General features: G+C 38.1%; 1 protein-coding gene across 4 annotated transcripts in view; it reads left to right on the top strand.

The window, feature by feature from the left end:
* The window catches only part of GHR (growth hormone receptor), a 149696-nt gene that overhangs the window by 62723 nt on the left and 73193 nt on the right, over positions 1-13780 (top strand). For all 4 annotated transcript variants that reach the window (XM_039709917.1, XM_039709916.1, XM_039709920.1 and 1 more), the window contains exon 2: positions 10075-10159. The gene's annotated coding sequence lies outside the window, so the exon portion shown is untranslated. The remainder of the gene's footprint in view (positions 1-10074; positions 10160-13780) is intronic.

The following is a 13780-nucleotide window of genomic DNA, read 5'->3' on the forward strand; positions in this document are numbered from 1 at the left end:
GATATTAGCTGCTTTTTTTCTAATCCCTCCTTCCTCCCTTTTTTTTTTTTTTTTTTTTTTTTTTTTTTTTTTTTTAACCCCAGCATTTTTTTTCAGTAAAAGGTTTTTGTTTATCTGTATAGGTCACTTTTTTCATACTGAGTTTGGTGCATTATTTTTCTTAAATCATGTTCAGGCTTTATTTCCGGAAAATTTTTCTTTCTTTTCTTTGTGCCCAATACAGAACTGCTTACAGAAATAGATACTTGTAAATAATCTTTTCAAAGACTCACATTGTAACAAATTAAACTCTTGATTCCTTCATCTAGGTTCTTAAATACTGACAAGGTAAATTAGAGCTTCATGAATTTAATTATTCAGTAATGGAAAATGAGTATTGAAGTTTATAATAATGGGCGAAGGGGTGAATTGAACTCTGCATTGAACTTACCATTAAATGAAAGAAAAAGGAAGCATAATTTGCATCTGTATAAATGCACATGCTTTGTGGCAAACAGTAGTTGTTATGCCCAGAAGCATTCTTTTTAACATCTGTTCAGTTACTATCAGCATTAGTTAGTCCAGTTTGATGAAATTTCTGAAATAACCTGAGATTAGGCAGAACTAGAATACCCACATCTCTTTGTTTAGGTTCTTTTTAAAAAAAAGTGGGAGTCCTTGATAACTTGCAAGTCACTTCTATACTGAGGCAATTAAATTTACAAACACATTAGTAAACAAACCTTAGAAATGCAAGAAAACTGCAAATCCCTTTGTTTTTAATGACATCATTTACCATCAAGGTATAATTATGTCATAAGGAAGCTATTAGAGATTATCTGATTAGGCATATAGGAATCTCTTCAGTGAAGCTTTTATGATGTCTGCATACTGAAATGGGAAGAGGAAGCCCTCTCCACTTCTTTTAATTGAAAGTCTTAAGTGAGTTTACTTGATTGTCTTCTGCAATTATTCAGTATTTCTGTTGTGGACTGTATAAAGAAATACGACAGAGTTGGCAATAAATAACTATATGAAATAAGTATAGGTATGTAAATACATAAGTAAATTTATATTCCTAATTCAGTCTAATATTGGCTACAGGCTGGAAGCTGAGTCCTGCCATCAGTGGTGCTCCTGCCAACCCCTGAAAATAGGCCTCTTTGAATTCCTGAGTCTGATTTAAGATTGTTGATTTAATATTTTTAGAAGGAAAAACAAGCCTAAATCAATGAAGAAGTACTTGGCTGGAGATTTGAATTGCACAAGATATGTGTTCTCACTTGAGACCTCAGGTAAAACAGACTCTGGAGGAATTCTCCATCCCATTCCTATGTAAATTCTGACCCCATCCCCAAAAAAATTCCTGTTAATGATACTTTCTGTTCCTTAGTTAGCCACAGGTAAAGAAACCTTAGTTTTTTGATCCTGATGGTCTTTTAGTTGAACTCAGTTTTTCCTTGGCTGGATAACACATTGTCTTTTTCTTTTCCTGAGGTGCATCAAAAAGACTTCAACCTAAAGAGGCAGTGTGGATGCAAATGTACATGAAAATCAGAAGCAGAATTTAAGAGAAAGTAAATGATGGCTATGACAAGAACTTGCAACATGAAACAGAAACTTGTATTTTATGCAAAAATCATTTAATTTAAATATATACATTGATGCAAGCCCAGGCAGTCTTAGGAAAGATAAATGAAAGGGTATGAATTAAATGCTCAGATTTCCCAAGTGCCTTATTGTGATTGAATTCTATGGAGGAATTCTGGAGCTATATTCCTTCTTCTATTGATCTAATAAAAGAATCAAATAAGAGAATATTTAAAATAGAATGGAAGAAAAATACAAAATCTACTGTAAAGTGTCCTTGATGTATAGGCTTCAGAATTTGAGGCATAGAATATCTCTTCTAGGTCTCTCTCTTTACGTGGGTGTTACAGGTCAGTAATGCCATGTATAAACTTCATTGAGTTCAGGAACTGGGTTGGAGATCTCCCTAGAAGAAATGTTGGCCTCTGAAATAAAATATTGAGTGTCTTGCTTGAGACCTTTAAAAGATTTTTTCCCCTGATCTATTACCTTCTTTATTGTAGGGTTACTCTTCAGATTTAGATTTTAGAAAGTAGAAGTTTTGAAAGCTTGAAGAAAGAGAAGACTAAAACCAACAAAAAATGTTTCTTCTTCAGCAATTTTTAGAGTTTGGAAAACAGCTATTAAAAGCCATAGCATATATGGCTTCTGTGGCTTTATTAAACAGACAGCTCTCTAACACTAAGAGTATTTGTTTTCCAAAATTGTGGAGGATTACCACAATAGAAATATATTTAGAATATGAAAATATATAAAGTACATATGTAGCTTGCAACAGAGGGCAATAGAAAAGCCACAACTAAGATGTAAAACTTAGTGACTCTTTTTGCCTGTTATATGATATCTCAGTGGTGATTGTTGATTAACAAAATTAAGACCAGTATTTTATAATAACAAAATATTTATTTTGAACATGATTAGTACATTCACTCATATTCCAGCAGTATTTGAGGCCCCAAGTATCTCAGCACATTGCAGGAACATCTGGAGAGGCCTGGATGCCTAACTCAGCCGCCGGCTGAGCATCGAGAGTCGGTGGATGGTGCTGCGTTTTAGCCCTTCAGCCCGACATGGCTGTGCACTTTCCAGCCGCACTTTTCACTCCTGGCTGACTTCAACACCTTTCTTCTTAGCAAACTTCTGTACACCCCTTTCTTTAATATCTTCACAGGGACTCCTTGATAGCAGCAGTCGTGTAGACCTTGGAGCTGTATGGTCAGTGGTGTAGGGTTTAGGCATTGCTCTGCATAGCCATGTCCAGATTACCCTGACTGCAGAAGCTCTGAGGAAGCGCAGTTCAGGACTGAAAAGCTGAGAACATACTTCAGAAGTGGAAAGATCAGCCCATTATGCTACATAATTTTGAGTGAAACTCAAAATAGTCAGTAACTAATGAAGAGTTACATTTCTTATGTCAGTGAAATCTGAACCCTGTTAAGTTGAAATGGCAAATGTTAGCCCTTTTGAGGAAAAAGAGGTGATAGTGAGGCAGGAAACTGAGTAGCTGTTCGGGGATATGACAATAAAGTGGGCTTTTTGTATTTGCTGTTGAGTGAAGAGAAGGTTGAAGAAAGTGACTGCTCAAAGGTTACACTTTGTTTGAATGTGGCCAATTTGTAGAACTTACAAAGCCAGTCGTTTAAACATTAGAAGAGCTTAGGGTAGCAGCTACAAGATTGAATGGCCAAACTAAACTCAAATATAGCAGTGATGGAGATAAGGTAAATTTGCTGCTATCCCCTAAATCTCTCTCCTTTGTTCTCAAGAATGATGTGCTAAGGTTGCCCCATTTCAAAAAGTAGAGGGGAAATAGGAGCCATGGAGATTTCATCTTTGCCTGAGGCACCAGTAAGCCTAAAATACCATTTGTATCTCTGAATTATAAACCCTGTAGTTCAAAGCATAAAATGTTTACCCACTGTGCTGGTTAGTCATGACCTTTTTTGATCCAATGAATACTGTTTGTATGTTTCTGTATTAACAGTTTGCCAAGTCATTCTATATGCTATGTCTTTCTTAGTGCAGTGATAATTTCGGCAACATACATTTGTTGGGTGATTTTCTGATTATCCTGTATTTGCTTTTCAAAAATTCTGTATTTTTTCTTCTCCCTTTTTACAGTCTTAGTTCCGTGAACCACAGTTTTTATTCCTGCTTTAGTTAGCATTAATAGATATGTTTTGCCATATCAACTGACATTTTATGTGCCTATTGAGAAATGGTTAATCAAAAAGGAGATTAATTGAATTGCATTAATTGCATTAGGTGAGCTGGGTGTGAAGAAGGGGGTTGGACCAGATGTCTAATAGTGTTGCACTGCCTGATTTTCTCCATTTCTATTACACAGATCACCAGTTACTTGTGCCCAGTAATTTGTTTACTTGAAAAGCAAGTTAAAGTGATGGAGATTTTTTAAAAGTAATATTATTTATCTTCTAGTCAATTCCAATTTTCATTTTGTTTCAGCCTTGTGACAGCTTTTTTGTTCCTTATTTCTGCTTTTGATTCCTCAGTATCTCTTTTGTTTCATTAAAGAGAAATCTAGTGCTTATTTTTTCTGCCACATATGGGTTATGACCAAGTACAGTAATCCATTATATATTTTTCTTAATTAACTGGCTATTACCTTGATTATAAAAGGTGCTGCAGACTTCAAACAATATTTTTATGTCCATGCTCTTTTGAAGTTAGTTAGTCTCTTAAGTGTGGACATAAGTGTCTACAATAATCCAGTAATAGATCTTTTTTCTAATCTATTCTTTGTCATTCTCCTGTTAATTTATCAACAGACTTTTCCTTTTAAGTTACTGATATGTCAGCAACAGCTTCAGTTAATAGAGTTCTGTATTTCCAGCAGCCCAGATCTCAAAATACTTTCTATAAACATTGACTAAACTAATCTTCATAACATTCCTCCAGCACAAGAAGAAGCTGTAGCTGGGAATATGACATATTTCACTTAAGGAAGGCAGTCTGAATTTCTGGATGCCACAAGAGCTATGTTGTTTGTCAAGTGAAATTGCTTGTATTTGCATCCTTTACAATACTGGTGGTTTCTTTTAAAAGGCCAAAGAGGTGTATTAATTCCTATATTTGGCCTTGCACCAGAGTGTAGACCTCCTGAGCTATTCTGTCCACATATACCCTTGTAACCATAATACAGTGGAAAACATAAATTCATCTTTTATCCTACCATGAGTGCCAAAAAAGAATCAGTTGTTACTCAGCTTGGTGCTGCTAAGAAAATGTTCCGGTAATTGTTATGTCAAAGAGGGAAAGACTGCCAAGTCTGTAAGGGCAGAAATGTGGTTCAGTGAAGTATTTAAAGCATGAAGGGCAAGATTTATTGTTAGACTCCTAAAGATATGAATAGATTGAGAGGGGGGGAAAAATACTCTGATTTGGAACTAGAATGTGATCACTTGTCCAGACAAGTGAGACAAATGTAAAGGTTAAACAGATTTAAAGCTTTTGGTACCTGAATAGAAGAAAAAGGGAAAGATAATGGAAGGTTCTGATGTGTTTTCTTAGTGTTTCCTTGAAAGGAGTTTTCCTCTCCTGTGCAGAGGAGAAAGATGAGAGAATTTAAGGGGTGCATTCACAGTTGCAGAACATTATTTTAGCTGAGAATGTGAAACCCCATTACAAGTTTGAAGGTGAGAAGTTTGAACCTAAGAAAAAACACAGAATCACAGGATATTTCAAGTTTTAAGGGGCCTATAAGGATTATTAAGTCCAACTCTGCCCTTCTCAGGACCATTTGGAACTAAACCATATGACCAAGAACATTGTCCAGATAATCCTTGGACCCCTGACATATTTGGTGCCATGACCAGGGGAGCCTGTTGGAGTGACCAGCTATGCTCTTAGTAAAGAACCTTTTCCTAATGTCAAACCAGAACTTCCCCAGTGCAGCCTGACTCCACTTCCTTGTGTCCTGGCACTGGTCACCAGGGACAGATCAGCACTTCCCCTTCTCTGCCTGCCAGGAGGAAAGTCTCTCTTGCTGCCAGGTGCCCCCTCAGCCTTCTCTCCTCCAAGATGAGCAAGCCAAGTCACCTCAAATGGTGCTCATAAGTGAAACAAATTAGTGGTTTCACTGTCCAGGTCACCCTTCTCTGGACACACTTAAACAATTTGATGTCATTCTTACACTGTAGCACCAAAATTGCCCCCAGCACTCAGGATGAGGCTGCTCCAGCTCAGAGCAGAGGCTGCCAGGGCACTCACTGCTGGCTCATGTTCAGCTTGCCATAAAATGGTTGGAATGACTCAAAAGTGCATGTGAAAAGTCAGTTTTTCCTTTTGTTTGAGATAAATACTTTCAAAAGGTTTAGGAAAAAGTAGTTCAAGACTCTCAGCAAGTGTCACGCATCATAATTGATGCAATCTAGGGAAATGAAGTGCTTTTCAGATAAAATTAGAATACATCTCGGACAAATTGTTTTGTTTTCCTCTGAGTTAAGATGTAGGGTAGTGGTTTAACTGGAAATGGAAAGAAATTAAATACAAGGGAAATAGAATATAGAGATACTTAGGATTCCTTAGATCAAATCTGAGAATCACAAATGCTCTGGAAATAGGTGCCACATTTCACAGGTGCCAGGAGTCCTCTGACACATCTGCAGGTAGTCCAGCCTAATGGAGAAGCAGGAACTCCTGGACAATCTTGTAGGACTTGTGAATCCATATCATGTGTCTGCTTGGAAATAGTCCAATCCTTTTCAATGTTCCATGCAATTGTAGGGGTTTTTTTGCAATCTTTCTTCCAAAGCATGTAATTTATACCCTCCTCTCTTTTTGTCTGCTGCCTGCAACTTTTCAGTTAGATATGTAAATACAGAGAATTGTGGAATCATGGAATTACTGAGGTTAGAAAGGATGCCTGAGTATCATTTAGTCCAACCCTTGTCCTCAGAGCAAGATTTCATTAATGCGGTTGTGCTTTGAGTCCATTGGACTTTTGAGTACCCCTGGACTCCACAACCTCTAAACAATCTCTTTCGCTGTTTTGTCCCCTCGTCAGTGAAAAAGGTCATTAATGGAGATTTAAGTAGCAGTTACTCTTGGGGTGCTTCTTTAGTGGCTGTGCCTCAGCTGGACTTTTTGCCATTGACTGAAATCCATTGAGAGGGACATTTCAGCCAAGTTTCAGTACATTACACTAGTTTGTACTTCAGCATTAAGATTTTACATGGGAGAGATTCAAAAGCCTTTCCAGCTTTTTTTCAGCACTGGACCTTTCCTTAGATGCTTTTCTGAAGACCAAAAGAAGTTTTGGCACATTTGAGTCCATTTCATCTTGTCCAGATTATTATTTTCTGCTAGGTTAGCTTAGGACATAATGAGAAGATAATAATGGGCAAAGATCCTCACATCCCAATCAAGGCACTGATGCATCTGGGACTGTTTCTTATTTTGTGAAACAAACTAGTTTGGATGGGCCCTGTCAAGTCAGTGCTGTAATCCTTTTGTTTGCCTTGTAGATTACAGTAATCAAATGTGCTTCTGGCAAAATATGTATCTCTGAAAAAAAAAGAGCTTCACCTGTATCATTTATTCACTTGGATCTGTTACCCTTTTGCGAAGCTGCAGTTTTTCCAAGAATCATTTTAAAGGGAGACTGCTAATCATTTTAGCATCTAGCTTATTACCTTATGTACAGTAATGCCTGTTTTTCACACACAGTGAATTGTCAGAGCCAAGTGCAAATATAGCTGATTTTGCACTTGTATGGCTGTTCTAAGCTGTTGCTGCCGGCATTTTTTGTGCTATCACCCCTTGCTGCTGCCACAGATAGAGTGACGCACTTCACCTGCAAGAAAGAAGTAGCAAAATCTTTATTGAGGTAAAACAGCCATTTAACAAAGTTTGGTGGTAAATGCGTCAGCAGTTTAACAATATTTGATGGCAAGGTATACTTGATTTTTTACGGCACAGAGGATGGGGTCAGACAAAACTGTCCAGGAGACTATCCTGTTGAGTCACCAGTTTCAAAGGACTGCCCTGTGTTCTGAATTTTTCGATGGGAGTTTGGTTGTGTCTGGACCCAGATTTAGTCCCAGACTTGGTCAACACTTTGTGGCTAAAGGATTGTAATTGCACAATCAATATTTTATGTCACTTAGGTAAAATTTCAAAGTTTAGCATGTTACTAATCACTTACTGAGAATCTTCTGAGGCAAGGAGTCTCTCTGGCCCAAGAATTAGTGGAGAGAGGTGTCCATGCTGAAGGAGAGCTCCTGGTACTCAGCCCCTTCTGCGCAGGAGAGCTGAACGAGCCTCAGGCTGTCCAGTGTTTATGGAGTAAGATGATTGACTTATGGTCATATTTGCACAGCAGCCGTATTTCGTTTGGCGCATGCTCAACTAGCCCTCAGCTGTTGAACAAGATTCACAGGCCTTAGGTGCCAAGCGAGATTTATGGCCCTTAACTATTGTGTTGGTATCTGTGAGCCAGATGTAGCCGTCACAGCCACCCGGGTGGCTGTTTCACAAGCAGAAAGCGGCAGGGGTTGGAGCACATCGCCACAGCTGCCAAGAGTGAAACAAAATGTTCTGAGTACAATCAGGTAATCAGAAGTTAGGACATTTCCTTTTGTTGCCCATAAAGTAGCTGAGAGATCTTTTCTGCTGCTGAGCAGGATTTCAAAATATTTTGGAAGGACTACTGGAATAATTTTTTCTGTCCTATTGTAATGGGATTCTGACTTTGTCATATAAAGGTCATTTCCCCTTGTTAGTGCCATAGCGAGTGTTTTGAAAAAGGAATTTGTCAGTAGTCCTTAGTAGCTCACTTCAGTCAATAGCTGGTTTAGACTTTATAACTTTGTTCCACACTAAGCTGTCCTTTTATTTTTGGAAATTAATGTTGTGGCTCACTGCTCAGTTATTCTGTCTGAAATTCATAGTTCTTTCAAAATCAGAAATTAAATTAACACAAGACTCCTTGTGGAATTACATATGAATGGGGGACACAATCAGTTATAGTCTCAACCTGCTGAAATGTGAGCAGGCGCTTTCTAAAAAGTGTGACAATAAAATTTTGCTGAGCATATTATGGGGTAGATAATGTAAAGACTTACAATGTAGGGTCTTGTTTAGTCTACTTGTTTTATTCTGTGAAACAGGAGGGAACTGTGCTTACAGATTTTAACTTGGATAACCACATACAGGATGATTTTTTTTATAGTAGTACTACATATTAGTCATGCTTTTGCATGGAAATGGCTCTTTATTTCAAAAGTCTGTTAACTTTTGTCTATATTGAAGGATTTTCTCATCTGGCAGTTGGGGAGGGTATTGCTTTGGATTTTTTAGTATAAATTCGGAGGTGGCAGCCTTTTACACATTGCACTATGGAAGGGTTCCAGAGAAGTATTGATGAAGCTTTCATTCACAAGCATATTTTGCTTGCCATTGTTTAGTGATCTATTTGTACATTAAAATTATACACATAACATATAGAAAGTTATTGTGGTGCAAAAAGATTCTTGTTGCTCTTTTTTCAGCTAGTGCTAACTCAGTAAAGGAAAATTCTTTGTTAAAATGTCACTTATTTCTTGTTCAGAGTAGGGTAGTGTGACCCTAGGCATTCAGTTTGCATGTACACAGTAGTTCTTTAAATGTTATTTGAGGGGTTTTGCAGTCTGATTTTTCCCCCGCTGTGTCTTGATACTGTGAAATCTGGTCATCTTTTTGTAGTCCCACCCACTAGAAACCAGATTATTGTGAATTATTCAAATAATGTGAGCACCATATCTGACTTTTTTAAATGCTTTCAAAAGCTGACTTGAATTCTTGGGAAGAAGTAACTTTCCATGTTGAATTTGTGTTATTTTCCTTTAACATAGAAATGCTACTAGTTAAAAACTCTTTTGGATGCTGCTGCTGTGCCAAAATATCATGGCAGCGAAAATGTGCTTAGGAATTCAGAACATAACATACCAACATGCTACTTTTTTTTTATCAGCATGCCATCTTCCTAAGACTTAGACATGTTCCTTTATAGAGGAAAATGAAATGTTATTTTCTTAATTTCACTAGTTTATAAGTTATTGTCTGAAGTAGTAGTAGTAGTTGTTGTTTTTGTTGTTGTTGTTGTTGTTGTTGTAGTGGTAGTGAGATACTACTCATCCTCTTGGTGGTCCAGAGATTACTTCCAGGGCAGCTGATTTTCACCAGGAATGTGCATTAAGAATGAGTTGATCAGTCACCTTGACCTCTCTTAGCCTTTAAGTGTGTGTTTATTTTAATGTCAAGGTTAGCAGGGGGTGCTGTGTCTGGCAGGCCTCAGCGGCACGGGGCGCGGGCCCGGCTGCAGTTTGAGTGAGAAGCCCAGGTGCTGCGCTCAGGCCGCCACGCCGGCGGCCCTGCTGGTGGCCTTCCCTGAGGGACAGCACGACCAGGACACCAGTCTGGATTTTGTCATGTTGCCCTCCCACCGCAGGTGACCTTTGCTGTTCCAGAACTCATCTCTTGTCTGTTTCTCCTGTTTTCATGAAGGTGCTGGGATGGCTGGAGAAGGTCGTGATCTGCAGTCGAGCTGAGGGAGGCGTGAAGCATTGTCCATCCCCTGCTGACATTTGAGGTAGTGTGATAATTTTTATCTTACTTGCAAGTGACTTTATTACCAGTGTTGGCTAAGCAGATTGATCAGTAGTATCCCGTAATACCCTAAAATAATCCACACAGGTCCTAGGATTTATTCCTGTAGGAGGTGATAATTATAATATGCATTATACAAAATTCTGATTGGGATCTAATTGTCATATTTTAATACCCAAAACAATGGAGATATATGAATTAAGGCTGTCAGATTCAGTCCTGATTAAATTGATAACTTCAAGCCCTTCTGTCAATCTCTAGTACCCAGCATTTGAGACAGAGGGCTGGGTGACTCTTAAAAGTGGTTAAAAGCCATTTTTCCTTGCCAGAGAAAAATTATTATACTGCATTTTAATGAGCCATTTCCCACATAGAGTGTTATTTAGGATACTAACTGGCTTTAAATGCACACTATTGAAACAATTAGAGAAAAAAAAAATCTGTATTTTATGAGTGAGAGAGAATGTAAAAATGCCTATCAGAATACTGTAGATAACAGATCATAGTTTAAATGACACAAGTGTCATTGAATTTGAACATATGTTTTGGTTTTAATTCATGTCTAATTCATTGGTTCTTTCCTGTATTACTGAAAGCCTAATCACAATGCAGTGGGGTAAATTTGAATTGAACATCACAGAAATATCTATTATATAAGGTATTCAGACCTGTGGTTGCTCACGGCGTGAAGCTGAAAAGCTGTTAGCTGGTGTTAAATTGCTGCATGAGACTTTGCAGCTGCTATCTGTGTACTGTAGCAGTTTTATGAGACTTGAACTGGCCATTCCTGTCTAAGTGTACATAGTTGTACTGTCATTAAATAGAAGAGAAATTATAGATACTTCTAGCTTTGGTTTCTGTAACAATAGGTAAAACTTGCTATCCTATGTCTGTGTTCTTAATGTTTCTGAAACCAGATGGTAGAACTCTAGATTCCTTCATTGCACCATGGATCTCTGCTTGGGATATTTGTCTATATGTATTTCACCAAGAAAATGAGGTCAGAATAGTGAAAAGTTACTTGTAAAAATGCTTGTAAAATATTCATAAATTAGTCATTACTGATGTTCTTAACCAGAGCCTTCTTTGTTGTGGTTACCATGCCTTTTCATACAGCGTTCAGCACACCTGGAAAACAGTGACTTCTGTTATTTTATAGCTGAAACATGTCCAAACAACCATACAGAAAACTGCTTCTGGGCTCTGTTTTCTTGGCTTCCTGTGCCCAGGGAGTGATTTGATCCATAGCTGAACTGTCCATTCCTGATTCCTCTGCGAGCAGCTTAGAACTGGAAGGACACAGTTTGGACACAGGGTCTGGCATTGCTTTTGAGCTCCACCACAAACTTACTCAGATTCTGTCACCCTCTGTAACCTTCAGTTTCCTGTTTGTAAATGAAGGCTAATACTTACAAACCTTCAGAAGGGACCAAAAGATCCCAACCCTTAGGAAATACTATTTGCACAGTGCTTGTCATATTTGATGTGCTGTTGACATGGTGTTACCAGGGGATAATTTAAACCTTTGCATTTATGTGTGACTGGTTTTTATTCTTTCAAGTATATGAATCTATTCACCGGCTAATAAGTGTGATTACTGAAGAAAAACTTGTATACAACAAATGAACTAAAAATAAGGGCAGATGTATGCATCAGGGCAGTTCAAAACTATATCTGCTGTGATATTCAGTAGTTTTAATAATGTCAGGAAAAATATATGCTATGAGGAAGTGATTTATTGAATATTGTTGTACAGTTTGTGTTGAACCTGAGAGCAGTCAGTCTCATCACACTTATGTGAACATGGCTGCTGTCACAAGATTGGTGTGATTGGTGTCATACATATTTTAGCAGATGGTATGATTGCTAATGACTTCTTTAAAAAAAGATAAAAGGTTTTTATGTATATATTTTTATATTAATTTTTTAAAAGTTTTTCTTGAGATGAAAGCCTTTGGTGTCTCCAGTAATAACAGCTTCCTGTGAAATTAAATTTATTCAGTACCAGAACTGCAAAAAGGAACAGTCTGGGTCTTTCCCTTCCATGCTAACACTTTCCACATGGCCATGTGGGGGAGACTGCCATTCAGAGCCCAGGGCTGAGTGATGTGAGAGTGTTTAGTGGTGCCCTGATTAAAGGGAGAGAGCCAGTTCCTAAGACTTTTGCTGACAGGCATCTGTACAAGCAGTCCTGCTTCCTGCTTTAGTATAAAAATGTGTACTAGGACAAGTCTCCTAGTCAGACTTCAGAGGAGCTGAATAATGTGCTAGATGAGAAGAACCTGCAGCAGGTCTTTACAAAACTCCCTCCAATGTCCTGCCCTTTAGTCTGCTCCTTTTTTTGAATTATATGTCTGAGATCTAGCTTGGTATGGGATTTATGTTTGTGAATAGCCAGCATGGAGTGGGTTTGTGCCTGAGAAATACTGGTTGTGGGTGGTTGGCCCAGGCTCTGATACCTTGTGAATTTTATCTGTAAATATCTATTTTCTCATTCTCCCATGTAAAATAACAGTAACAGCAATGGAAAAATGTGAATGCATTTCTTGGTTTTAATGAGCAGTTGAATGTACTCCAAAGTTTCACTTTTTTAATGGGTTGGTATTGTGATGGAGTTCCTGCAGAGAAGGAAGTCATAAAATCTGTGAAGGCGGACGCGCTGTCCCTTGGCCAGCCAGCTTTGCACTGGGCAGCTCTGTTGTTTGTAGCACCTGTTTGTTGCATAGTATCCCATTTTGAGCTGATCAGTCCAAAGCTGATGTGCTTTATGTATGATGTCTAAAATCAAATGTTGTAATGCTGAGCTATGATTGCTTTTGTCTCTGACATTTGAAAAGTGGTATATGTGATATGATAGGCTTACATCCACTACACTGGTGTTACCACAGCTGAAAAGCAGTTAATTTCTATTGTTTGTGAAAAAGCTATACACTTATTAAGATTGCTTGAGTGTTTCAGATGAGCTTCTTTTTCTCTTAATTGCAATTTTTTCAATCTTAATGCAAATTGTCTATTTGTTTGGTTTGGGTTTGGGTTTGGGATTTTTTTAATCCACTACAGCTTTATTTTTTGTTGTTGAGATGGCTGGCAGTGTATCCACAAGACTGTAATATTCTGTGGTATATAAGGGAAGTGTTGCAGTCCATGCTTTACTCTGCTGCCAGGCTGAGGTGTAAATACAGGCAAGCTGTTCCTCTTCCCAGTGTGTCCCTTTCTCTGTCTGTTAAATGGATAATGCCACTGACTCCTGCCGCTGACTGCTTCTGGATTTGCTGATGGAAAATACTGTCTGGCATCATTAAAATACCTCGTTAGAAACTGGTCTGTCAAATTATCTTTAAAATGAATATGGTTTCTGTGGCTTATTTTACAGACGCTTCTTAATTTCTCCATTGGTAAAGCTTTCTTACGGGAAATTATGGGCATCAGGACAAAGCTCTGTCAGTTTCCAATGCGCATTTCTAATTACAACCTGGCGTTTCTCTTTATCTCCATTGCAGATGAAGTTGTCATTGTAGTGCTATGAGAGCTGCAGGTGCCCATGCAGATTCAGTAGGAGTTAAACTCTCTAAACCAGTAACTGTTCAGTAGGTCATCGACTCTA

This window comes from Passer montanus, unplaced genomic scaffold (assembly GCF_014805655.1).
Source record: "Passer montanus isolate IOZ18808 unplaced genomic scaffold, ASM1480565v1 scaffold22, whole genome shotgun sequence".
Lineage (NCBI taxonomy): Eukaryota > Metazoa > Chordata > Aves > Passeriformes > Passeridae > Passer > Passer montanus.